The sequence below is a fragment of the Protopterus annectens genome, chromosome 8.part1 (assembly GCF_019279795.1).
Source record: "Protopterus annectens isolate FY-2018-M chromosome 8.part1, PAN1.0, whole genome shotgun sequence".
In the NCBI taxonomy this organism is placed as follows: domain Eukaryota; kingdom Metazoa; phylum Chordata; order Ceratodontiformes; family Protopteridae; genus Protopterus; species Protopterus annectens.
Window position 1 is genome coordinate 471,985,819 of NC_056742.1, and position 27,479 is coordinate 472,013,297.

The window sequence follows — 27,479 nt, forward strand, 5'->3', positions numbered from 1 at the left end:
GATGTATTTTCAGGGTCCGGCCTGTCTCCTGACTCTTTACCACCAGCTCCTGTTAAGCCAGACAGATACTACTGGGTTCCTGATTCACATAAATTTCTTTATAAAAACCCTGCTGCTGATGCAGAAACTATCTCTCAGGGTCCCAAAGGGGTCAAGGCTTCCACTTCAAAAAAACCTATCCCCTCTCATAGGGATTCAAGGGCTCTGGACAGATGGGGGAAAAGGATTTATACTTCTGCTACCTTGGCTGTAAGAGCTTTAAATTGCCAGTTTCATATGCTTAAATATCAGCAATATCTTATGTCACTGCTTAAACAGAAAATGTTGACAAATTCAGAATGTGCAGAAAACAAATAAATGCAGGATTTATTGCATGCAGCTGAACAAGTGGGAAAGCATACTTTGCAAAGTGGTTTTGATTCTCTAGAGGCCTCATGCAGGGCCACTGTTACAGGTTCTGTCATTAGGAGGCATGCTTGGTTAAAAGAACAGAATCTGCCTGATCATGTTAAAGCAAAACTATTAGATGCTCCATTACAGCACGATACCTTGTTTGGTGTTAAAGCAGAAGAGGTGTTGAAGAAAATGGAGGACAAAGCTAAGTCTATGCAAACAGTTAAGGATTTCTTGCAGGTACAACCTCCAAGATTTAGCAGTAACTGGCCTACAAAGAATTGGTCCTTTCCAGTGTCAGACAGGCCACAAAGAGGCAGATACAGACACCTCAGAGGCAGATCACAACCCCAAGGCTCATACAGGCCTAAACAATGGGGTGCTTCTACCTCCAAAAGCGGAGAGGAAAAATCACAGCCATACAGGAAACAGTCTCAATGACTTTCTCCTGCCAGCACCAAGCACTTATCTTCTGGCAGCCCCTTTGGGGGGAAAACTAGCACTTTTTTCACAAAATTGGCACATGATCACCCAGGACAAATGGGTCTTAAATATCGTATCACAAGGCAACAGGTTCCACTTTCACACCCTGCCAAGGCCAAACAGTATGCCAGACCTGCCACGCAATCAATGGGCAGAGGCACAAAAACAAGTTTCATCCCTCATGGACATGAGAGCCATTCAGCTAGTACCACAGCAAGAGCAGGGACTAGGATTCTACTCAAGGTTATTCTTAGTGCCCAGAAAGGACAAAGCCTGGAGACCAATACTGGACCTGTCTATCCTAAACACATTCCTGGATATTCCAAAATTCAAAATGTTAACTCTGCAGCAGCTTCTGCCCATGTTGGGCAAGAAGGCTTGGCTTGTGACTTTAGACCTAAAAGAGGCATACCTGCATGTCCGAATCAGACAGTCATGCAGAAGATACCTTAGATTTATAGCTGGCTCAATGCACTACCAATTCTCTGCACTGCTCTTTGGCTTATCTACTGTGCCCAGGGTCTTCACAAAATGCCTGGCACCAGTAATTGCATTTTGCAGACAAAGAGGAATACAAATATATCCTTACTTGGACGACTGCCTTATTCAAGCAGAGACCAAGGACATTCTACTACAGCATCTGGCGTTTGTAAGAAAATTACTAACAGGTCTAGGGTACGCAGTAAACGAAAAGAAATCAAAACTCGTACCCTCTCAAGAGATAATATTCCTGGATGCAAGCTTAAATACAACTGCCCAGGTGGCTTATCTTATGCCAGACAAACACAGACAACTGACTACTTATTTCAAAATGTTGGCAACAAAGACCCAGTTATCTGCAAGAAAAATTCTGCAGGCCTTGGGTTTCATGACATCCTGCATTCTGCTAATTCCATATGCAAGACTGTATATGAGGAAACTTCAATGGTATCTAAAAAGAGTTTGGACTCAACATTGCCACAGCCTGGAAACAATAATTACCCTCATTCCCGGCCTGCAACAGGAGTTTCGATGGTGGGCAGAAGCCTGTCACCACGACACGGGACAGCCATTCACCTTACCCACAGCCAGGCAGACATTGACAACAGATGCATCAGATTATGCCTAGGGGCCCCATATGGCAGGAAGATGTATTCAGGGCACATGGTCTGCAAGTCAAATGCATCTACATATCAATCAAAAAGAGATGCTAGCTGTTCAGAATGCCCTGACAGCCTTCAAGGATCTACTTCATCCAGGACAACTACTGATAAAGACGGACAATGCTACAGTCATGTGGTACATAAACAAGTAGGGAGGCACACACTCCTACCCCCTCTGCAGGCTAGCCATGAACTTGTGGGACACAGCATTGACTTACCAAGTACATCTGCAAGCACAATTCCTGCCAGGAAGGCAAATACTCTGGCAGACGAACTAAGCAGAAACCTAATGGATTCCCACGAGTGGAAATTGGATCCACAAGTCTTCAGCATGATAACAAGGACCTGGGGATGCTCGGACATAGACCTATTTGCCTCCCCTCACAACTACCAACTACAGACATTCTGCACAAGGACCTATCACAAACAAGCATGGAAAGTGGATGCTCTGTCTTTCAGCTGGAAAAATCTAACAGTATATGCCTTTCCTCCTCTGCCTGTCCTCCCCAAGGTCAGACAAGAGAAACCAAAAATTATACTGATTACCCCAGACTGGCCACACCAGCACTGATACCCAGTCCTAAAGAGCTTGTCTCAATGCCCAGCTTGGACATTACCTCAAATTCCTCATTTATTGACCCAACAGGACTGTCAGATACTGCACAGCCAACTCAGGACCTTAAACCTGGCAACATGGTGGATAATGTAGCCATTCAAGACACACCTCTCTCTAAAGCGGTGATGGATGTTATTTTGGAGGCCAGGAGGCCTAGCACCAGAAAATCTTATGCAGACAAATGTAAGGGATTCTGTGCTTGGAACTAGGCACAAGGTTATTGACACGATTGTTCCAAATATTCTTCAGATTTTGCAATACTTAACTGAGATGCTTGATAAAGGCTTTTCCTTTTCATCAATTAAAATTCATGCCTCTGCCATTTCAGCTCATTACAATACAGAACCACCTATTTTTTCTCATCCATTACTAAGGCAGTACCTCAGAGGGGCCAAAAACATAAGACCTCCAAGGAGAGCACCAATACCAGCATGGGACCTCAACTATGTCTTGGAAAAACTCACACTGCCTCCGTTTGAGCCAGCCTCTGCAGCTGATATAAAATTCTTATCCTGGAAAACAGCTCTGCTCCTAGCAATAACCTCCACTAGACGAGTCTCAGAGTTACAGGCACTCATGGCTGTCGAACCTTTTATCATTTTCCATCCTGACAGGGTTTCTCTGAGGACAAACCCTACATTTATGCCTAAGGTGTAGTGTCCAGTGTGGCCCTTAACCAAACAATTCATTTGCTTACTTTTTATCCAAACCCACAGAATAAGAGTGAGAGAAATCTGCATTCTTTGGACATTCACAGGCAGCTACGCTTCTACTTGGACAGAACCAAAGCTTTCAGAAAGACTGAACAACGTCTAGTGACATATGCTGTAGGATCACAAGGAAAGCCTATCTCAAAGCAGACTATTTCAAAGTGGATAGGCCACTGCATTCATTTCTGCTAGTCACAGCATGGCAAATCATTGCCTAAGGGCATTAGGCCGCATTCAACCAGAGCAGCAGCCACTTCAGCAGCCTTCCTCAGAGGAGTACCAACCAAAGACATCTTAGAGGCTGCAACTTGGAGTTCAGTGCATACTTTTACAAAGCACTATCACTTACCTCTCTACTCTAAATCCAGGGCAGGCTTTGCCACTGCAGTTCTGCAGGGCCTGATAGCCTCTCCTAATCCTATTTAGCACCAGCCTCCCAACCTTAGCTTTGGGATTCAACCCAGTTGTAATGACTGCAACAGTGAAACATGATGAACATAGTACAGTTGTGTACCTACCATAAATGTAGATGTTCGAGTGTATTCACTGTTGCAGTCTAGGTTACCCTCCCACCATCCCCCTTTCACTTTGCTGGGACTTATCTGTACTTCTCTATTCTATACAACCTCTGTGGTGTATTTGCTTGTAGATGAAGGAAAAGTTGTTTTTTGTGCATGCATGCTTATTGGCATAATTTAGCCTACCATTTTAGGGGCACCTGACATCTGGGGCAAGAAAAACTGAAGAAAATGGCATCGGCTGCATCTTTTATACCCCCTGGCGCACTGACATCAGGGAGGAGGTGACAGCAACCGACGCCGAACCTAGACTTTGGAACTCAGGCCGACTGCAGGTAGCCTGCCAGCAGAATAACCCAATTGTAATGACTGTAACAGTGAATACACTCGAACATCTACATTTATGGTAGGTACACAACTGTACTTTCCTTTTGCCAGGATGCATATGAGAATCCTTCAATGGCTCCTGTTTTCTCAGTGGTCACTGCAAGAACTTCCTATGTTCCATCTGATCAGAATAACAGAGTCATGCAAGAGAGATCTATGGTGGTGGACTCAGTCCAATCATGTGACCATCGAGAGACCCTTTATTCCACAACAACCTGTTGCTACAGTGACCACAGAGGCTTCCCAGATATGATTGGGGGGCATTATCTGGGAAGGACAGTCCAAGGCATATGGCAACACCACAAGGCCCATTTACACATCAGTGTTCTAGAGATGAGGGCAGTGCTTCTGGCATTGCAGGCACTCCACAACTCTCTTCCATTAGGGACAATTGCAATCCAGTCAAACAATATGTCGGTAGTATGGTACATAAACAAACAAGGAGGAACCAGATCATACCCACTTTGTCGTGGGGCTCTCAGAGTTTGACAATGGCCAATCTCTTCCCAACGCTTTCTAGTAGCAATGCACATGCCGGGGAAATCCAGTGTGATAGCGGACAAGCTCAGCAGGGCAATATTAATGCCTTATGAGTGGTCCCTAAACCAGAGCATAGTGGAAGAGATTTACCGGAAATGGGACCAGCCTTGCTGCAATCTTTTTGCCACTCCTGTGAATACCAAATGCAGCAGCTACTTTGCTCTAATCCACCCTGTAGGGGAGACGCATATTCTCGAATGGCATTTGGGACTTTTTTATGCCTTTCCCCATACCCAAAGTCTTCCAGAAAGCAAAATCCTTGGGAAGCAGGCTGATTCTCATTGCTCCAGATTGGCCTCATCAAATTTGGTTCCCCTTCCTTTGGCCTCATCTGCAGGAGAAGACGTGGGTTCTGGACCCAGTTCCAGGCCTTCTGACCCATATGTCAGGGACACTTCAACCTTCTCTCTACACCATTAATTTGACAGCATGGCTGCTCCACTTCCAAACTTAGTCAGGCTTCAAGACTTCACTCCAGCAGTCAGACACATCTTGATGTCCTCTCATAAAGATTCTACGAGAAAATTATATACTAGTAAATGGAAGAGGTTCTCCTACTGGGCACAAACCAGAAACATTGACCCCTTCTCTGCTCCAATTCACTCAGTTTTATAATTTCTTACTGAACTATTCCAGCTATAATTAGAGTCCAGCTGGTGGCAATCTCAAATTTCCACATTAGTGAATATTCTCCTAACCTAATGTCACACTCATTGTGCAAAGCATTTTTAAAAGGCACTTCTTTATTGAAATCTCCTTTAAAAGAACCGCTTCCTCCTTAGGATTTAAATTTTGTCCTGTCTCATCTAATATTGCCGCCATTTGAGCCCTCCTCATCTTGTGACCTCAGATTTCTTTCTTGGATGACTATACTTCTAGTAGCGGTAACATCTGCAAGAAGAGTCTCAGAGTTGCAAGCACCATCAATCAAACCACCATATTTGATTTTTCCATAAGGATAGGGTATCGCTACAAATGAATCCGTCATTTTTACCTAAGGTTTGTTTTCAATCCAATCTAAATCAATCGGTTAAGCTTCCATTGTTTTTTCCCAATCATAGCAACAAGGCAGAGTATAAACTCCACCAATTGGATGTGTATAGACAACTCAGATTCTATCTGCATAGAAATAAAGATTTCAGGAAATCAGACCAATTGTTCATCTCTTTCTCTGAAGCAAAAAAGGGCATGCCAGTTTCTAAAGTCACACTTTCGAATTGACTTTCAAATTGTATCACTTTTATATACACCTCCAATAATAGAAATTTGCCGTTCAGAATTAGAGGTCACTCAACCAGAGCATTGACAACATCCTCTGCTTTCCAGGCCAGAATGTCAATGGACAGTATTTGTGCTGCTGCTACGTGGGCAAATCCTCATACATTTATTACTCATTACAAAGTTGATTTGGCCTCCAGGGACAGGGCTTCCTTTGGTTCCAGGGAAAATGTGCTAGGGACACTGTCCCATTCAGTAAGAATGAAGGTGAGATAGGACAAGATAACATAAAGTACTTATGTATGCACCATAACGTTCCATGTTTGTTGTCCATCTCGCCCTTCATTCTTAAGATGTTTCCACCTTCCCACATCCAAGGACTCCTAGAGGACCTGGTAGACAGTTGTTTCCTCTTATAAATTAGCTCTTTTGACTCTCTATGTTTTTCTTTGACCTGATGTCTTATGATTATTCTAGTCTTTGTTATAGTTAGCAGCAAACTAGATCTGGAGATTGCACCACTGCATGATGGGTTACCTACTCTGCCACGAGCCAAGTTAGAGACTTCGACCTAGTGTATTTGGCCGAGTCAGAGCCGAGGATTGGCTCTGAACCCATCCAGTAAGAATGAAGGGCGAGATGGAGAATAAACATGGAACATTATGGTGAGTACATAACTTATTTTTTTAGCATTTGTATTGCCCCATAATCAGCTTGTCTCCACAGAAATGTGAGGAAAAAAAAATATAGCACCCAGGTGCAGGCATCTAAAGATATGCTGTAACATTTATTGGTAAAGGAAAAATGTTCATTACATTCAGTGTTCTCTTAATTAGTTGTTTTCACTTAAAACTTGTTATTAGATTAAGCCAAGGATCTTAATCCAGACATTTACCTATGCAAATGTAAGAGAAAACATCTCAGTTCTACATATATTATGATCTGTGTACTTTTGTACCCCATGCCATACCTTAAGAACCCAATATTACAGCCTATTAACCTAAATGTGCTTTTGTCTAGCCTTTTTTCTCTGTTTGCTTTGTAATACCTACATTTCTTAATACTAAAAAGGAAAGAACAAAGTCATATGTTTACTTTAGTATCTTTGTCAGATACAGTATTAACAAAAAATGCTTTATTAGATGACATGCAGTTTATATCCTGACCAGAAATGATTTTACTTTGTTATCCTTTTCCTTCCTCTTCCCCTCTCATTTATGTCCTTCCAGACATTAATGATATGAAGTGAAGCAAATGCCTTTCAGTTCTCCACAAGTTTAACAAGTCAGCAAAATTCCTTTCTTTCCACCTTTTTTGTATAGCCATATTTTACAAATGTGTTTGGTGTTTTGTAATCTCATATTTATACACTAATTTCTGTGTTGCTTATGATCTTCCTGTTTATCTCCATCTCCCAACTTCAGACTCTGGTTGAGTTCCAAGGTATTCCCAGTTCTTCTAGCCAGCTCCTTTGCTTTTCTTTATCTCTCAAGCACTTTACTTTGGAATATTGGAAAAGGTTTCACTGGCAAAGTCTTTCTGTGGGTTTTATTATCAGAAGAATTAGAAGCAGAGTTCCCTTCTACTTGATAGCTCACTTTTTGTTGGGCAGACATTTATATTTCCTCTATAGCTTGTTCTGCATCAAAAATGGTTTAGATCCTCCAGGAAAAATTGTCTGGAGATAGTTGGATATATAAGTTTGAATCTCACACCTGCCTCTCGGCATTCCTTGATTGTTGAATACATTTTTCTCTTCTGGATGGCATACAGTGAATAATCATTTTACACAAACACTCTGCTGTCTCCAACTTTTAATACTTTACCTTCCTGCTATACTTTTATCAGGATCAATTCTTTCTGCTGGTAGGATTGTACCTTTACTAATTCAGGTCTTGGTTGCTTTCTCATGGCAAGGTTTGGAACATGCACATGATGCGCCCTTTCACTTCACAACTCCTGCCTTGGAATATCGGTCAAGTTGCTTATTTCTGCTTTCATTGAATTAATACTGTTTGTTCATTCCAGAATACTGGTACAGCAGAAAATCTCTGTTTTTTCCTACATGCTGTGCCCTCTAATTCTGTCATTTTTGAAACATCTCTTCTTGAGCAGTGTCCTACGCAGCTAGCCTTTTCTTCATTTCAACCTCTGATTTTTTGCATTTTTATAAACTTCTCTGAATATCTCTTTAAAGCTGCTTCTCTTTTCTCCAGCTTTTTGTTATTTGGGCTGATGCACTCCTTCAGTGTTTTGTTTGCACTAATCAGCACTGAGCACACTTGACTTATTTTTTATCTAGATAAATAGAAGCCATGTCTTGCACCAAAGCTGGGACTTGAACTGCTTTTTGCTGAACAGCTCCAGGATTGTGAGTGTTTTCTTTTCACATTTTTTAGCTGATTTTCCTTCGTCCTCTCTTAGTTTCTTCTTTGCTGGCAGTCAGGCAGAGTACTTGCTAGCCAGTAACTGAATTTACTAAAAGTGGAAGAGTACCTAGTCCTTGTCTCAGTTTCTTTTTTTCACACTGGGTGAGCTGAAGTTAAGCTGTTGATCAGTGTGCAGCCATCTTGATAGTTCCCTTGAGGATTTGTTCTTGAGAGATTTAAGAGGGTGGTTTAGATATGGGTATGTGATCTTAGAATATTGAAGGGGGGTTACGTTTGAGCTAAATGTGTGTGCTAAAAGCATGGTAAATATCATGTGGGTCCAAGATTGTGATATTTGCTATTAGTACTGCTACTTCTCCTGGGTGGCTATTTTTCACCTCCTATCTGCCTTTGGTTGATTTAACCAGTGTCTGGAGTTCCTTGTTTAGTATAGCAAGAACAGTTTTGGCATCTTGAGGTTTAATTTAGCTTTGCATGCAATTAATTTTTTTCTTTTCTTAATAGAGCTGGTTTACATTAGGGTTTCACCATAGGAGTTTATTTTTAAATTGGGAGTTGTATTTATTTCTTATGGGACAGATGCATCTATGTAGCTACATACACATGCATGGAATTTGGCAGTAAAGGATTTCTAATAAGCAGCGGGGTTATCAAGATATAAGAGTCTTGTGAATTTAGCCAGGTCATCACTCAGTTTAAGTAAATTAACCTTTCAGTAATCTCTGAATACAGAGGCATTAGAAGTTGCTTTATGCCTCAGTTTTATAGTGAATGTGTCTGATTTTTGGTCTGGTTTGACTAGGGAGGTTATTACAGTTTGTGGGGAGCAATATAGCCTCATATTGGTAAGGACCAAATCCAGGATTTTGTTGCCGTAGATCTAGAGAGTTTGTATTGATGAAGTCCAGAAATTTCTGAGAATACATGTTTGAGGATGTATAAGCCTCCCAGTTTATGGAGGGGTAGTTAAAGTCTCCTAGGAGAATGGTATTTGGTGTAATACGTAAGGGCTCCATGCTAGTTAGCTATGAAATATGGGCTGATGGAGAAAAAGAAGGGGTCCTGTAGTTAGCCATAATATGATAGGAGGTTTTGTCAATAATATGTTGGATGCAGAGGCGTTATTTATGTATTGCTTTTTTTAACGGAGAAAGTCCATTTGGGTAATTGAGGGGTTGAGATGTATGGGGTGAGTATTAAGGTGAGATTTTTAAAAGATGCAAGTTGGAGGTGTGAGTGTGAGTTTGATAGGAGAAGAAAAATGAAAAGCATTTTGAGGGGATTAGTGGAGAGGGGAGATTAGGAGATAAGCAGAAAAAAGGCACGTAGATGTATATTGCTGATAGGAGATAATATGTTCAGAGTGAGACTATATAAAAAAGGAGTGAGTAGAAATGTGAATGAGAAGTCGTCAGGCAAGGTGAAATGAGAGTACAGGTAATAGATGTAGTTGAAGGTAGAGAGGTATGCAAGATGATTGGAGTGGGATGTTGCTAGCTTTTGATTGGGTGTTCTGTTTGGGAGGATATTAAGAACAAGTGTGAAGTAGGTATTGCTGAGAAAGAGTAGTTAGTGAGGGTAAAGGCTGCTTGTGGCTAGAATAATGGAGTGAGTTCCAGGTCATTATCTTGTCTAATGAGTCTAGATTTGATTTTTTTTTTTCAGAATAGGGAGACACTGCTACCTTTAATGCCTTTCTCTAATCCAATGGGCCTGAATATGTGATACTCATTGAAACCTGCACTAATGGAGTGCTTTTGTTGGTCTTGAACCAAGTCTCTATGATGATGCATATATTGATGTTTTCCAGGATAAGGATTTTTTTTGTTAAAGCCTCTAGTGTTGAGCAGGATACCTTAATATTATCTGGATTTTGTTTTGTAATGCTGAAAGCTTTAGAAGACTGGCATTGCCTAAAAGTGCACTAATATAACCATAATAATATAACCAGTATCTCTATGTCTACTATCTTCTCCCATGCTGATATATATTGTACCCCCTTTGAAGGACACCAGAAGTTAAGCCAGTCATTGAAAATTAATCTTTTCTTTGTATTTTGACATCATTCCTAGTGACGGTAGAGGGCTGCTTAAGACTAGGTTCATACCACCCTCTCAGACACATACTTCAAAACCTCCATTATGTCTCTCTTGTAGTCCCAGGAAGTACATCTCAAGTCATTTACACCCAAACGTACTATGATTGTGTCTTGCGTTTACTTGTGGCACAAGGACTTGAGTGCTTGCATGAGTGGCGAATCCTGGCACCTGATAGGCAGCTGATCTTGACCATTTCCTTACACAGCTTGGGAAGTTGTGCATCAGTGTGCCTCACTGTGGAGTCACCTATGACTAGGCTATTGGATTGTGTGAATGTTTGTCTTATGGGCTTTTGAACTGAGTCACTGTGACTGTTGGATGTATGTTTCATTGTGGGTGCTGCCTGAGATGTGTGTTTGTGAGGTTGCTATGGGTATGTCTTTCTTGAGTTGTTTTTAGGAGGACTTTGTGTTTGGGTCTATATCACCTTATTGAACCTTTAAAAGTTCGAACGTCATATGGTCGACACCATATGATCGAACTTTTAAAAGTTCGAACATTTCAATGGAGATCTCAGTACAGTGCGGAATGGGAAGATTTCCCTTTTCAGCACTGTAGTGCGATCTCAGAGTTGGTATATTTAAAGCGTGGGGGGGGGGCTTGCCCCCCCTGCTTACAAAGTTCAGGTAGTTTTTTTTCTGTAGTTTATTTTTTTTTATTAGATTTTCGAACTTTTACAGGTTCGATCATATGGTGTCGACCATATGATGTTCGAAATTTTAAAAGTTCGATCATCTAATATAGACGCTTTGTGTTTAAATTAGGTTACATTTTAGTGCCTAAACATACGGACATTTATGGATATGGTCTGAGCAGCACACTTTGTTTAGTGTGGTGTTATTTGTTACACTTGCATATATCCCCTACATTGATATCACTGAGGGTAAGGTTCAATAAATTTTTCAGTGATGTCACATAAGAGGAAGCAATGTTTCACAAAACTTGTAATTTTAAATATGGCACCAGAAAACAGGCACCAATAGCTAGAAAATGCAGGATGACTCTGGAAGTACCACATGACATGATGGTGCCTAGGATAACTGATAAACTGTTATGAAACACTTTATGTAGTAGGTGGTTGTCAGTAAACATGAGGCAATTGCTGCGTTGTGTCAGGAAGCCCAGTTTAACCAAGCTGGCTACACAGATGGTTGGAAATTTCAAATCCATGGCTCCAGGTAGTTTCCAGTATAGGCTATAGGACGGAGTTGTACTTATGAGGTTCAAAGTTAATTTACTTAGAGGTGCTGTCTGTGTAATACAAGCAATCTGCCTCTCTGTATATAAGAGTATATATATATATATATATATATATATATATATATATATAAATATATACACACACACACACACACACACACACACACACACACACACACACACACACACACACACACATACACACACAAATTTGTGTATGTATGATATATATGTATATATGGGTCCCCTTCACATGGTCGACAGTTCATTTGATCAACAGTTATTTGGTCGACAGGCAGATTTGCCCCGCCTCCCCAATGTTGTGCGACCCTGGAGTTGATATATATCATTAGGGGGGTGTGGGGGGCTTCGCCCCCACATAAAACTGCTTGTCGATCAAATGAATGTCAATCAAATGAACTGTCGACCATGTGAAGTAGACCCGTATATATATATATATATATATATATATATATATATATATATATATATATATATATAGAGAGAGAGAGAGAGAGAGAGCCTGCTTTGCTTTCTCTTTTCCCCCATCAGTATTACATGCATAATATTCTGTTTGTAGTTAAAATGGTGTTTCTTGGTACTGATCCTGTTTTCTTTACCACTGATCTATTTTACATGGATTTTACTGACTTCTTACCCTCTACAACTGCTTCATCAGTGCACATCTGCAGACAAGCTGTTAGCTTCTCAGAACGTCTTTCTTCATGACTCTTAAATAACTGTGGTAGAAGAACTTGAATAAATAAAATGTGAAGTGAAATGTTTACATATTTGACTTGACAGTTCATCTAGAAGCAGTATTTTAAAATAAAAAAATATATATGTGACATTCAGCACTACAGCACTCCTGTGTTTTTTTATTCATATGTAGTGTACTATTTTTGGACATAAATAATACTAAGCTGAAGCAATACAGTTTAGTCTTTAGAGTAAGAGGACAGAAGCCCAAATCACAGACTTTCTTATGAGTTGTAAAATTTGGCCATTTTCAAACATTTTAAACCAGCATGTTGGGCATCTCAGCTGTACTAATTAAGTTTATTTTGTAACAGCTGAGTAAACTTTAGTAATCATTTCTCACCTTACTAATTCTTAAAGAACACTTATACGGTAAGCTCTCAGTTAACCGGCACCCATGGGGATTCGTAAATGCCGGATAAGTGTAGTTTTGGGTTGCTTCAGAGTTGCTTTTAAAAATAGACCTAACAAAATATGTACCCTATACGATGCCATACCATAAACACTGTATTGATTTGATTTTAATATTGAAATAAGTAATTAAAAGCCTGGCTGGAATAATATTTTAAACGTATATTTCTGTTAGAAAACGTGGCATGCGGAATAGTTTGCAGTGGCACATTAATTGGACTGGAATTGAATAGAGAGAAAGTGTGAATGCATGCATAAAAGCAGAAGCGAAAGTGTGTGAGAGATCAGAGGGATGTATGAAAACTGAAGAGAGTGCGTGTGAGAGATCTGAAAGAGAAAAAGTGAGTGAATGCATGTATGAAAGCTGAAGAGACTGTGTGTTTGTGAGAGATCGGAGAGAGAATATGCAATCTGATGCAAACTGAGTGAGTAAGTATGGAGTGAGTGTTGAAATTTTAGTGATTTGACTTGTTTGGTTTGACTTGTTCTCAGGTTGAGAGAGAGGGACTTTATCTGTATCTTCCTTTTTTATACTAAAAACATAAGGTATGTATATGCGGGGAAAACAAAGTGCAACACACGAAAAACTGAATTGTTCATACAGTACTGTACTTTTTTTTCTGGTTGTTTGAGTTGCGGTTAACTGAGAATTTACTGTATTCTCTAATTCATCGCACTTGGTGTTTTTCTGTATGTGCAGATGTGCATCTGCATTATTGTTTTGAGTATGTATATGGATCATTTTCTATATGAGAGACCCACATTTACTACTGTGGGTCTTTGCTTACTGACCTGTACTAAATAAGGTGTAGCTCAAAAATGAGACATGTATGTCTTAACAGGAAATACGTGTCCCTTTTTCAAATTGAAGGCAAGAACTGAGTTTCTGGAGCCTTGTCCAGTGCTGCAAGTCATACTGTAAGCAGGCAGAGTCATATTACATCAAACACAGGAGTGTAGCATGAAGCTCGTTCCCAGCCCGTTGTCTTAACCTTCTGCCAAAACTGCTGGGAAGGTCTACTGCTATGTCTTGCAGACTACAATGTGCCAGCATTGAAAGCAACACAGATCATCTCATTTCACAAGTCTAACGGTACATATAAAAGAAAAATAATATGGAATTGGACTTCAACAAAGTCACAAAGGCTTAAAAGTTCTGATCCCTTAATCCCCATTGATTAAGTTTGAGTCCTGAGTTCTAGCTAAGAGCAACAGAGAAAATGTTGTCCTGTGTTGCAGACTCTTCATGGTTTAGGTCTGCCAATATGATTGTTCTGGATTTTGCTATTATAGACAGTGTAGGGACGCTGCTTATATTGTTGCTCTGATCAGCAGTAGATGATGGAGAATGATCCCCATCGGTAACTATAGCAGGCACCTGTTACCTGTAGACACAGTTTCATGCACCACAGTTAGCTATTCCTTGGCACTTCCTTTCTAAAAGAATGAAATACATGATCATATTCATTCATAGGTTCATAGGTTTATACTAGGCTATCTGCCCTAAGGCATTTATAAGCCTAGCCCAAATTATTGTGGCTTACGCCACCCCTTATATGAAAAAATACTGTGCCCATTAGTTTGTTGTGCCTCTGTCCAGCAGTGACCCAGAGATGATTCCCGGGGTAAACCTACGATCTCCCATCCACAGGTCTAGATTTCTCTTGAACAGAGTCAGCGAGGTGCTCTGCCTCACATGGACCGGGATTTTATTCCACAGCATAGGGAGTCTCTGAGTGATAAATCTATCCCTCCAGCACGTCCTATTTATATCCGTGCTAAGGTTTAAGTCGCTTGCTCTAGTGGTTTTGGTGGATTTGGATTTTTTGAGGTGGAGCATGTCCATTAATTCCGGGTTGGACATGGCCTTGTATGTCAGGCACATGTCACCTCTGAGCAGACGGTATGCGACTGAATAGAGCTGGAGTTTCTTCAATCTGGCAGCATATGACAGATTTTGGAGTCCCTTTATCCTTTTGGTGAGGAACTTTTGGGGTCTCTCCAATTGCTGCAGATGTCGGGTGAGATACATCCCGAATGGGGCATTGTACTCGATCATTGGTCTGATAAGTGAAGAGTACAGGGGAACAATGACCTCACTAGATCTGGATGTGAATCCCTTCATGATCAGGTGGGCAATGTAGAAGGTCTTTCTAACCACTTTAGCAATGTGAGTGTCAAAAGAAAGGCCACTGTCAACCTGGGTCCCCAGGTCCCTGATAACCTCTTCTGTGCTTAGTGGATTGCCAATTATATGGTAGCTTGGGGTTACCTTGTTTTTCCCGAAGGGTATGACTATACATTTTTTGGCGTTTAACTTCAGGCCATGGCTCTGGCACCAGCTATCTGTTTCCGTGAGTCCCTTCTGAAGGATATCAGTGTCCGATGCACTTTCCACTATGGCGCCCAGTTTGCAGTCATCTGCAAACTTTGTCAGCCAAAGTCCTCCCATGTTGGCCTGTACTTCTGAGAAGTAGATGCCAAACAATAGGGGGCCAAGGACCGAGCCCTGTGGGACACCACTTGTGACCGGCTTGGAGTCTGACACAGCGTTTTGCTTTAGGCCCTTCAGGTTTTTGGCAGTTTGGCCATCAGTTTAGCTGGATACCAACCAAATGTGTTTTGTTTTATGCAGGAAATGCATCATTTTACCTGAAAGCCAGCAGTGGAAATGAGATGTTTACAGTCTTAACATTTTTAAAATTGAAAGTGGTTTTATCCTCCTTCACTCTGAATGTTGCTAGTAAGAATATCTGAAAGTATGCTAATAGCCCAGGGGTTATAAATAAATATGAAACTGTGATTTCATTTCAGTAACCTGTGTATGTGGATGACTTACCCCTTTAAAAGAAGGGTAGTGTTTAGGTTGCAGTGAGGATTTAGGGCTGTGGACACCTTATCATTCAACACAGCACGAGTGTACCACATTTTGTGAAAAATTAATAGGATATTACTCTTTCACAGATGATTTAAAAAATGTTAACACTTAAGTCCAAAATGTTATCCAATACTTAAACTAATAAAAAAATTAAATATCAGAATAAATTTCTATACTCAAAATACTGGGAAGAAAAAAACATTGCCCCTAAGCAAAAAACAACAGCAATAGAATACACCATGAAACTGACCCCTTTTAAAAAACTAATTTATACCTAAATCATGATAAATAACAATGCATGCCATGCTCCTGTCCTATTAAAGAAAATTAACCCTACACACTTCCCATACTGCCCCTTCTGTCCTACAGTAGTAGCAGACACCCTGCATATATTTTGGGGCTGTAAAAATGTGTATAAATTGTGGTGTTCACTAAGATCTAAATTGGAGAAAAAAGGTTACACAAAAACAACTCTGTTGTGGGAAACTGCAATACTCCATATAATTCCAGATAATCTCATTTACCTAGACAAACACATCTTAATAACATTATGTGCTCTATTGAAATTCTACATAGCAAAAAAACTGACTGGACAGAGCTAAAATTACATGAGAAGAATTAAAAAATGTGGCTACAAAATACATATTAACAAGTAAATTAATCACAAAAAGTCAAAAGAAACTCACATACCATCAGAAATACTGGGAAACCATTAGATACTTTAACATAAAAGTAAATTAAAAACAAAGCTCAAAGAAGGTCTTAGATCAGAATACCAAGGTCTGAATACCAATCATCATTTCAAGACTTATAAACTTAAACATGTAAATACATTCGGAGTGGAGTAAATTGTAAACCAAGGTGATATCAAAGTGTAAATAGTTTATTTAGTTATTTTATGTCAGTAGAGTTTTATATCCTTTGTAGTATTCTTGGCAGAATAAAACTTCCTTAGCTGCTAAAGGTCTTCTCACGTGCAAACAAGTGAGAAAAAACAGAAAATATTCCTGAGTTGACCACCACGGAGCTAGAAGATAGTGTTGAAACCTTAATGTTGAAAATTTAAAACTTTAGGCTTTATTTAAACATAAAACTTCATTTAAAACCAAAAGGTAAAAAAGAAGAAAAACACTTTCAACCAATTCAGGCCTTCTTTAGTTCAGTAAATCTTTTAGGTTTGTGCTGAATGTTTTAAGCATCTGTGTACCTATCAGGAACATTTATTTTGGACACGCCTTCAGTAGCTTCAATTCATTAAACACTTAAAGAGCAAGCCTTCCTCAGATAATCAACTAATGGATATATACGCCTATTTTTAACAGGTTTAAGGGGAACTACAGCATTTAACCCTGGATACTTGTGTGCTCTAAGGTTATGATCCATTTTGTAGTATTCTTGGTCAGCCTAACAAAGGGTATGAAAGAAAGTCAGTGTTTTGTATAAGATAGAAAGATAATTTCAATAAGTACTTTCAAGCAATGAATGTAATAATGGTTGTATCCTTTAAATCAGCACACTGTCATTTTTGCTACCACTGACATTTGGTCAAATGTTAATATTGCTGTTTCATATTCATATGACCTGTGATCTTGTTATTACAAGAGAAAATAATAAAAATTCTTATTTGGAAAAAAAAGATCACATTCTCTTTGGGGCTAGAGCCGAGAGAATGGGAGGGTAACAACTGAATGTTCACCAGCTGATTTCTTACTTCCTTTATAAGAGTATAACCTATACTACAGCATACCTGTGTCGTTGCAGGTTTGCATTAGCTTTCAGAAATGGGAGAAATGTAGAATATGCATTTTGCATTGTTGAAGATGTAACCATGGTTCTCAGTTTGTACTATTTGCACTGCAGGTTTGAAAAACTATCCACGTCTCTCTTTTTTGGTCATAGTGAATATGCCATGATGGTATTTGAGCAGCTGAGTTAAGTAGGAAGCAGTGTTGTCTAGTATAGTAAAGAAGAGAGAGTATGGAGAGCCTGCAACTCAGCTAGACCAGAAAATCTTCTTATATTTATTTTTGGCATTTGATTACCAAGAAAATGCAACTGCGTAGAAGCCCATTTTCAGTTGAGGCCCGTGGAGAAAAGCTCCAAAGTATTACAAAACATTTCAAGAACAATAATTTTACAGTCTTTAAAAAATATAAAAATCAAGTACAGTTTAAATAATTACACCAAATTAGACATACTATGAATACATTGGTTAAGAATAAATACAAGTTATACGACGATGATTTAATAGTTAAAGAAATTTTAGCCAGTTTATAGATAAAGGTAAGTTACTATAATACAAACTGGAATTGCAATATGAAGTGAGAGAAGAAGCAGGCTTATGGCATGTTTAGAAAAAAATCCGGGGGAGAAAAATTGATAGAAGTAAGGAAGTGAGTGAAGAAGGGAGAGTGAAGTGATGTAAAGTATGAATAGGTAATTGTTCACATTTAGGACTATCCAAAAGACAAAAATAAAAATATCGAAGTTTATTGTACCAGAATTTTTTTTAATTGATTGCTTCTGGGGAGGTTTATCAGCTTATGTGTAAACTCTTTGGGTTTTATTCATAAATATGGTATGCAAGCCTGCTCTGGGGCAAAGAGTGAAAGGACCCTGACTGTGACATAGATGACCAGCATTTGAGTAGTGGCTCTGGCCCTAGAGGAGTGAAGGGGCAGGGACTGCTCACCCCAGTCTTAGAGGTAAAAGATGGCATGCACTCGGGGAGCACACAGGGAAGTCATATTTTCCATTGGAGACAGGGGGTCTACATCCCATGCTTGATGGTTGGTGGGTGAGTTACTTGTCAGCATCTGTCCCCTGCGGAAATGAGGGAACACTCAGTCTCAACTCACTGCAGACTTGCCCTTCCTCAGTGCACCTGAATGTGAGAGGGAAGGTAGGGCATAATACTCAAGTCACTCCTAATGACTGCCTCAATGATGCACCCTCCTAGTCGACCCTCACCCTGGTTTTGGGGAACAAATGGGGCATTTGACCAAGAGGGGGCTGATGACTGGGAGGCAGCAAAGGCAAAGTGTGCAAAGGTTAGAAATGAATAAGTAAATATGGTCTGTAACATAGTAAAACCTGTGTACCATGCACTGCGGAATTCATAAAACAGCACTAGATCCATCAGTACACAGGCATACTCTGCTGGATACCTGGAAGACCCCCAAATATGCAGTAGGTATGCAAATTACGGGCTGAACTGTAAAACATAATCCTCAAGACAGTGGATCATTGTGTATGAGATACTGCTGCATCTGCAAGTTATGACAGTTTAGCTGCAGACTGTGTGCAGTGAATTAGAAAAAAAGTATGTCCTTATCAACCTCATATGTTGATGCCTTGATGAGCAGCAACACACAGCTGAGCAACACAATAAGTTCATACAGTTTGAAAAAACAAATGTATACTTTGGTTTGGTAGACAAACTATAGTAGCACCAAAAGTCTCTTTGTGGTGCAGGCAAAAAAAGACTACCACAAACACACAGGTGTCCCACGGCAGCAGTGACGCCCAGAAATGCCATATGCCAGGCAACTGGAACTACCTTATATCATATGCAGTTGGATACTCTTATTAGCATACTATGTTCATAGGAGGTTTCTAGGCTAATGGCCCTAAGGCCTTTACAAACCTTGCCATGTAATACCCATGTTCCCTTACTGACCATTGTTAGATGGTTTGATTGTTTGCAGAGTGAATCTGTGATAACCACTGGCTGCCCTGTCCATGAGGGACATAGGTCCCACCCCAGGGGTGGATTTGCTGTCTTCCATCCAGTTGTCCAGGCTGTGCTTAAATAGGGTCATTGAGGAGCTCTGCTTAACATGAATTGGAAGTTTATTGCAGAGTAGTGTCGGTCTCTGGGAGACATATCTGTCTCTCCAGCATATTTTGTTTAAGCCACAGGCTAGGTTGAGATCTCTGGAGTGAGTGACTCTTACCCCATTTGATTTGCAGATGTGCAGCATTTCCATTAAGGCAGGGTTCTCTGTAGGCCAGGCACAGGTCACTTCTCAGCAGCCTGTAGGACACAGAGTACAGTGACAGGGCTTTCAGTCATTCCATGTAGGTCATGCTTTGGGATCCCTAAATTCTCTTGGGCAAGAACCTCTGTGGTCTCTCCAGCTGCTGCAGGTGTCTGGTGAGGTGCATATAAAAGGGGGAATTGTACTATGTTAATGTCGTGATGAGGGTGGAGTACAGACAAATTATAACATCTTTGGTCTTGGTTGCAATGCCTTACTTATGGGGTGTGCAATGTAAAATCTTTTGTTACCACTGTGGACACATTGTGAAATTTAGACTGCTATCAGCTTGTGTTCTCAAGCCACACACTACTGGGTTTGAGCTTAGGGGGGATGCTTCCTATATTGTAATTTGCAGGGGCTACCTCTTTGCTAAAGGGACAGAGATGCACTTTTTTTCCATTTAGTTTTAGACTGTGGGTTTGGCACTAATCATTTGTTTGTGTTAACTCCTCCTGTAATATGCTAATATCTTCAGGGGACTCAGTGATTGCTCCTAGTTTGCAGTCATCTGTGAACTTGGTAAGCCACAGGCCATCAACATTCACCTGGACTCCCATGAAATAGATTTCAAACAGTAGAGGGCCCAGCACAGAACCCTGTGGTACCACACTGGAAACTGTTCTACTTGAGGAGGTGGAACCCCCAACTTTGACAGTATGGGTCAGTTGGTCAGCCAGTTGGCTATCCATCTAGTGACATATGGGTTAATCCCCAGCTGGGAGAGTTTTTTGATGATACCTGAGTGACAGATTGTGTAGAAAGCCTTGGCTAAGTCAAGATAAGCATGATCTACCTTTAACAAAGCCAAACTGGCTTGGGTCAAGAGTCTGAAGGTTGCCTATGTCCTTGTGGATATGCTCCATGATGATTCTTTTCATGACCTTGCAGATAACACTGGTTAGGCTTATGGGTCTATAGTTCCCAGGTTCTGTTGATGGACCCATCTTGTGTAAGGGGATTACAGTTGCTGTTCTTCTCTCTGCTGGAACAAAGCCAGTGGTCAGGCTATGGTTAAAAAGAGTGCCAAGTGGATCTGCTAGGTCATGTTTTAGGTTGTTTGGTAAGCAGCCTGGGATGTTATCTGGTCCCACAGAGGCCATGTTTTTAGCCCTGGAGAGTGTGGATATGGCCTGCTCATTGGAGGTACTGGGGAGAGGACAGGTGTCAGGTATGCTTTGGGTATGGCTGGTGGGGATTGGGGGCATGAAGTTTGCACCAAAATTGTCAGCTAACAGTTTGGCAGTTTCTTCAGGGTCAGTGTGAATGGTACCTTTCACTATGAGTTCTGCACATAGCTTGGTATTCTCTTTTAGATTTTGGGCATAGCTAAAGAATGCTTTATGATTGTTAATGTGCCCCACTCCACATATGCAGGAAAGGAGCTGAAAACGTTTATGAATCACTTGTCCTGTCTGAGTGGGGCATGTTCTGTAAATAGTGTGCCGTCTGCTTTCTACAAATGAGCTATTGTGCCTTATAGGAAGATCACTGTAGGTAACAGCAGTTACATTCTCAAATTGAGAGAAGGAAACAGAAGCATGTTTCCGGGAGCTGCCTGGTTATCAGTTAAGACAAATTAGTGAGTACTCAGTAGTGTACTATGCAGTCTGGTGTTTAGTTCAGAAACATGAAAGAATTTTTCTGTGCTGGTGTTAAGGGCTGTGATTTATGTCTACAAATTATGCTGCATGAACACTGACGTACAAAAAGCAATCTTTAGAATGCATGAATCCCAGGGCCTAGGTTTTTAATCAGGTAATTAATGGTTTCATACAGGTTTTAACTGGTGCTCTTTATTTATTTGTTCATTGTTGTTCATTATTATGCAACTTGGTGACAAAATCAGTTTTATACTAGCATAGGAATGATCTGCTTGTTGTGTCTGCCTCCATATGCTGTTTGTCTTATTTACCTGTGTGCAATTGTTTCTTATTCTAAATAATGCTTATCAAAAGATTCAACATGGTAAGGCTACACGCATTCATGGTTTAAATGCTGTTGCCAAGATGTATCAAAGGATTACTTTGCTATAAATTTATGTAATTTGGTTGGTCCAGATGTGTTTTGGTCATTGCAGAAACCACTAATTCATATTTGTTTCACCAGTGCACTACAATTATGTGTTTAAAAGAAAAACAAAAGTTATATTTCATGATTCATTGCTTAAAGGCTACTGAAGTATTGCAGACATCTACATCTTTTATGACTGCTGGCCTAGTTGTACCATTTACTTCTTTTAAGTAAAATGAGTGAGAGCCTTGGATTTTGGGAAAAAATGTAGTGTGCCATTTGCTGAATGACATTTGTTGTCAGTTGCATATCGACACCTTGTGGCCTTTTGTGTAGTGTAGTTACAAATCAGCTTTTCTGATCAGTATAAAATCCTTCCTTTTCCTGTTTATGAATTTAGCTTACCATTGTGGTAACTGTTCCATATGATTTTTGAATTTCACCCTTGGTAACATTAACCTTGAAATAATTCTATATAATAAAATCTTGGAGCGGGGCACAACTGTATTCTAAATTAGTGGCTTCCTTTTGAAGATAGATTACAGTTGTATGGAATGTGTATAATGCTCTTGCCACAAATAGTCTTGAACTTTTGGTTCAGAGTCGTACACAATATGGTGTCAGCAGACCTAGGACTAATCAAAACCCTACAGTACCTAGTCTCTAGATGTATTGGGCTTAAAATTCATTTCCTTGCAGCATTGCTAAATTTCAATGTATTTTATCTTTCTACATCAGAAGTTTAAAAATTGTTACTGTGCTTGCTGGGCCTTTGTAAATTTGTATTTTAGAGAATAATTAGTAGTAAACATAGAAAGTGTAGTGAATACTTATACCCTAGTGAAGTAGTAGTCTTGTATTTTATCATTGCTTCATCTGCATCATGTAATTCTGCTTTACTGTTTCAGTTGTGAAAGTTAAATGGTGCAACAATATGGAATGCTGGATTGTGGCACAAAAGACATCTCTGTAAAGTAATTTATGATGATCATTAGACCACTGTTGTAGTAGCATAAAACAATATGGGATGTATAGTGCACAATATTGAACATCCAGCTAGGATACTAAATCTTTTGGGGGGCTTCCTTCACACATGTAATCTAAGAAAGGGAAATGCAGTAGCCATCAACAGATACCTTACAACGATATGCATTCTAAGTGTATTTTATGTCTTAGCCCGGAATGTAACTATAAAGACTATTCCATCTGCCAAGTCTTTTGTGCCCAAGACTGTTCACAACCATTTGAATTCATTAATACTCTTCACTGAATGCAAATGTCTTCAAGTATTGGCACACAATAGGATGACTTAGAGTCACCAGCCTTGGATGTCCATCAGCACAGAAAGAAATCTAAAATTTAAGACAAGAGGCAAAGTTCCCTGATAACTCTGCTTCTCAGCATGACCTTACTGACCAACTCTGCCTCAAAGGGAGAGCCAATAACGATCTTCTATGAGCAAACTAAGAGAAACCCCTCATACCCTTATCCAATAACAGTGTCCCAGGGACCCTAATGGAGGCACGCCCAAGGTCTGCTTTTCCTCCTCCCACTTTTTCTTTGGAAACCACTAAGAAAGAAAGCAAAAGACCAGCCATGGTTCAACTCCAGTTGCACCATCTCCTTCCTCTAGGGACCTTCAGCAGGAGTGCTTCGGTTTCTCTCTAGGGCTTTTTTTAAAGCTGTTATAACACTGCAGCCCCCACAAGTTGCTTCCCTCTCTGTTTCCACATCTTATAAAAGGAAGAGAGATTCTATTTCTGCTGATGTATTTTCTTGAGACTCAGAATCAGAGGTTCTGTACTGTTCATTTCAAATCCACGAAGAACTTACTTTTGACAATGCTGTTTATAAAATGATGGACCATTTTAAAATGGAAGGATAAGCAATTATCTGATTCTGACAGAAAATTGTATGACCTTATGCATATGGAAACACCAAAACCCACTGATATTCCACCTGTGCTAGAGGCTTTGGGAGATATCTTTTTGTCTTTTTCTCTGGCACCTGAATCCCAAACTTCTGCTCCTAAAATTCCAGACAGGTTTTACAAGGCACCCAACACACACATATACGTTTAAAGCTCCAGTTCAAACCTGGGAGTAAGTACTGTAGAATTGAATAAAGTTTCCAAATTGTTTCTGTCTGCCAGTACCTTACCAACTGACAAAGATAGTAGTGACATGGACAGTTATGGTAAGAAAGGTTTTACTTTTGCCTCCTTATCCTACAGTGCTATTAATTACAAAATTCACAGGGCTAGGTATGTGCTTTCTATATTTAATAACATGGCTAAATTGATCTCTAACATTCCAAACTCAGACATTAAATCCTCTTTACAGGACATGCTTAATTTAGCCTCTAAAGTAGAAAACATTCCATTAGATGTGGATACAATACTGCTGATGCTTTCTCCAGAACTACTGTTACCAGTTCTGCTTCAGAAGGTATGCCTGGCTCATGTTGCTATCTCCACCAGCTGGTGTAAAAGTTAAACTATTTACTGCACCTTTGGATAAATACTGTCCCCTCTTCTGCTAAGATTTTCCAGAAAGTAGAGGAAAGATGATACTAAGGTATAAGTATAAGTTTTAGAGGATCTGTCCCTTCAAGTCTTCACCATTTTTTTTACAAGTTTCAAAAACCTTATCAACAAAAGGGAAAGAAATGTCCTAAAAAGAAATGACAGGACAGAGCCATATCTGATTTCAGCCATACCAGTTAGAATCCAGAGTCTATTCTGGGTTCATTTTAGTTCCAAAGAAGACAGAGGGCCTCAGCCACCTCAATCAATTTGCCAAGCAGACGAAATTCCAGATGGTCACATTAAAGTCCATAGTACCTCTCTTCAAGTATGGTTGGATGTGCTCTGTAGATTTCCAAGATGCCTATTCGCATATAAAGATTCAAAGGCAGTCCAGTAAATTTTTTCCATTTCTCTCTCTGGGAGCCAATCATTACCAATTCAGAGCACTGTCATTTGGACTCACCACAGCCCCCCAGGTGTTTACCAAGATTATTGCAGTGGTAGCAGCTCACTTATGACTGCAAGGGATCCAAGTCTTCCCTTATCTAGACAATTGTCTCCTACCTGCTACCTCCAGGGATCTACTGCTACTGTACCAAGCATTCCTACTCTGTCTTGCAGATCAGTTAGGGATAACTACCAATCATGCAAAGAGCAAACTGCCCCTACTCGACACATTTCATATAATGTCAGATCAATACAATTCAACAAATTGCTAAACTTCTAACCACAAGAGTACTATCATCAGGGCTGATGACTTCTCAAGTGTTTCAGCATGCCCATCCCCAAGCAAGATTGGTTCTTCATTTGTTAGGTCTGAATGCCTCTGCTTTCACTGTAGTACCACTATTGAGATGCCACATGAAAGTGTTACAGTGAACTGTCTCAGTCCCGTGATCAGAGTTTTCATTCTCTGCACCCCAGAATCCATTTCACTTAAGTTTGCAGAAACAATATAACATGGTGGATAACTACTCTATCAGTTGCAGAATGGAGACCCTTCTGTCTACCAACTCTCCAGGCCACAGTAACCATGGACACTTCCCTTTGAAATGCCCCCCAACATAGAAAGGAAGACTGTTCAAGGAATGTGGTTACCTATGGATGCCAAATTTTAAATCAGTAACCTGGAGATGAGAGCAGCCCTAACGTTGCAGGTGTTCTAGGACTACCTACCCAATGGTGTGATTTCCATCCAAATGGACAATATGTCAGTGGTATGGTACATCAACAAACAAGGGGGAAGCAATCATGCACACTTTGGCTGGAGGCCATGCAATTTTGGCAGTGGACAGTGTCTTATCATCACTTTCTGGTAGCAGCACACATACCTGGGACACCTTATGTACTAGCGGACAAGTTGAGTAGGTCTATCCTATTACCTCATGAGTGGTCTTTCAAGTAAGACAGTAGCAACAGAGATTTTCAGCCACCAGGGCCAACTTTGCTGCAACCTTTTTGCCTTCTACCTGATCAACAAGTGCAGCAGTTACTTTGTCCTCATCTCTCCACAGATACAGTCGCTGAGAGATGCTCTAGTCCACACTTGTCCTGTGGTTCTCCTTTATGCATTCCCACCAATACCTGTCTTAACAAAATTCATAGTGAAAAGCCCCAAGGTGATAAACCAAGGTGATTCTCATTACCCTGTTCTGGCCCATGAAGGTTTGGTTCCCCTTCCTTTGGCCTCATTTGCTACATCTGCCCTGGATGCTGGATCACATTCTAGATCTTCCGAGTCACTCATCTGGGATGCCACTACCAGATCTACAAGCCCTAAAGTTATCCGGATAGTTTCTTCAATTTTAATGATAGCCAGATATGCTAGGCTGTGTTCTCCTATAGTTCACATAATTCTTAAAAGTAATAAATGAAAAAGACCTATAAAATTACATGGAGAAGATTTCTATTTGGGCTTTATCAAAAGGGCTGGACCCTTTTTCTGCCACTGCCATCAATATTGGAGTTTCTTTCAGAACTTTTTCACCAAGGTCCTAGTTTTGCTACCATCAGAGCTCAGATAGCTGCCATTTTAATTTATCACAGAAGCCATCATGACTCTTCCATTGCTTCTCTTAGAATATATAAAGTTTTCCTTAAAGGAACCTTTTTACTGAAGCCTCCAGTTTGAGACCCAGTTCCTCCATGGGATGTTAAAAGTTTACTTCAGTTGTTAACTCAGAAACTCTTTGAGCCAGGACTACCTGCTGACCTTAAGTATCTTTCTTGGAAAACTGTTTTCCTGATTACCATTACATTTGCTAAACAAAATTCTGAATTACAAGCCCTCTTTTCTTATTTTACACAAAGACAGAGTGTCATTGAGAACAAATCCTGTCTTTCTCCCAAATGTCTCATCTGAAGCAAATTTGAATAAATCCATTGATTTGCCAGTCTTTTTCCCCAAGTACTCTAACAATGGAGAATGATTGCTACGTCTACAGCATTCATGAAGAGTTTTTTTTTTATGACATTGTACAGCAGCAACGTGGTCAATGCTTCATACATTTATATCTCATTACAAATTAGATGTGCAATCTAGAGCTCACACATCCTTTGGCTCTACCATTCTCAGGAATATCCTTCCTTGATACTACCCACGTCACTTTAGACAGCTTGGGAATCTGTCCCACACACTAAATCTGATGAAAATAGACAACATCAGACACCAGAGTTATGCACTTACCATAACAATAGATCCATGTTGTCTCATTTCCATCCAGTTCAACATCTCTCTCTCATTCCCTCTTCCAAATTGCTGTCTACAAACCTCTAGTGTCCAGACAGGCTTTGACCAAGACCCTGTCTGCTTTAGGTCACATTACCAACCTTAGCATACTTAAATTGTTGTTTTATTCCATAGGAGTTTTCATTCCCATCAAGATATCTGTGGTTAGAAACAGTCAGAAAACGTGATCTGAGGTATTTTAGGAGGAAGAAAGAGTTGCAGGTAAGAAAGTAGTCAGTCTGTGGAAGAAGGCGCCAAGATAAGATCTGAGAATTCAAATTTTGAACCAGATGAAAATGAGACAGCATGGGTCTATTTATGGTAAGTACACAACTTTTGTTTCTCTGCCTTACCCTTTGGATTATCCACTGCACCAAGAGTGTTCATAAAGTGCCTAGTTCCGGTTATAGCTCATTGCAGCCTACAG

General features: G+C 40.1%; 1 protein-coding gene across 1 annotated transcript in view; it reads left to right on the plus strand.

Moving 5' to 3' along the window:
• The window catches only part of RPGRIP1L (RPGRIP1 like), a 1,932,928-nt gene that overhangs the window by 1,776,815 nt on the left and 128,634 nt on the right, over positions 1-27,479 (plus strand). The gene's annotated exons all lie outside the window — the stretch shown is intronic.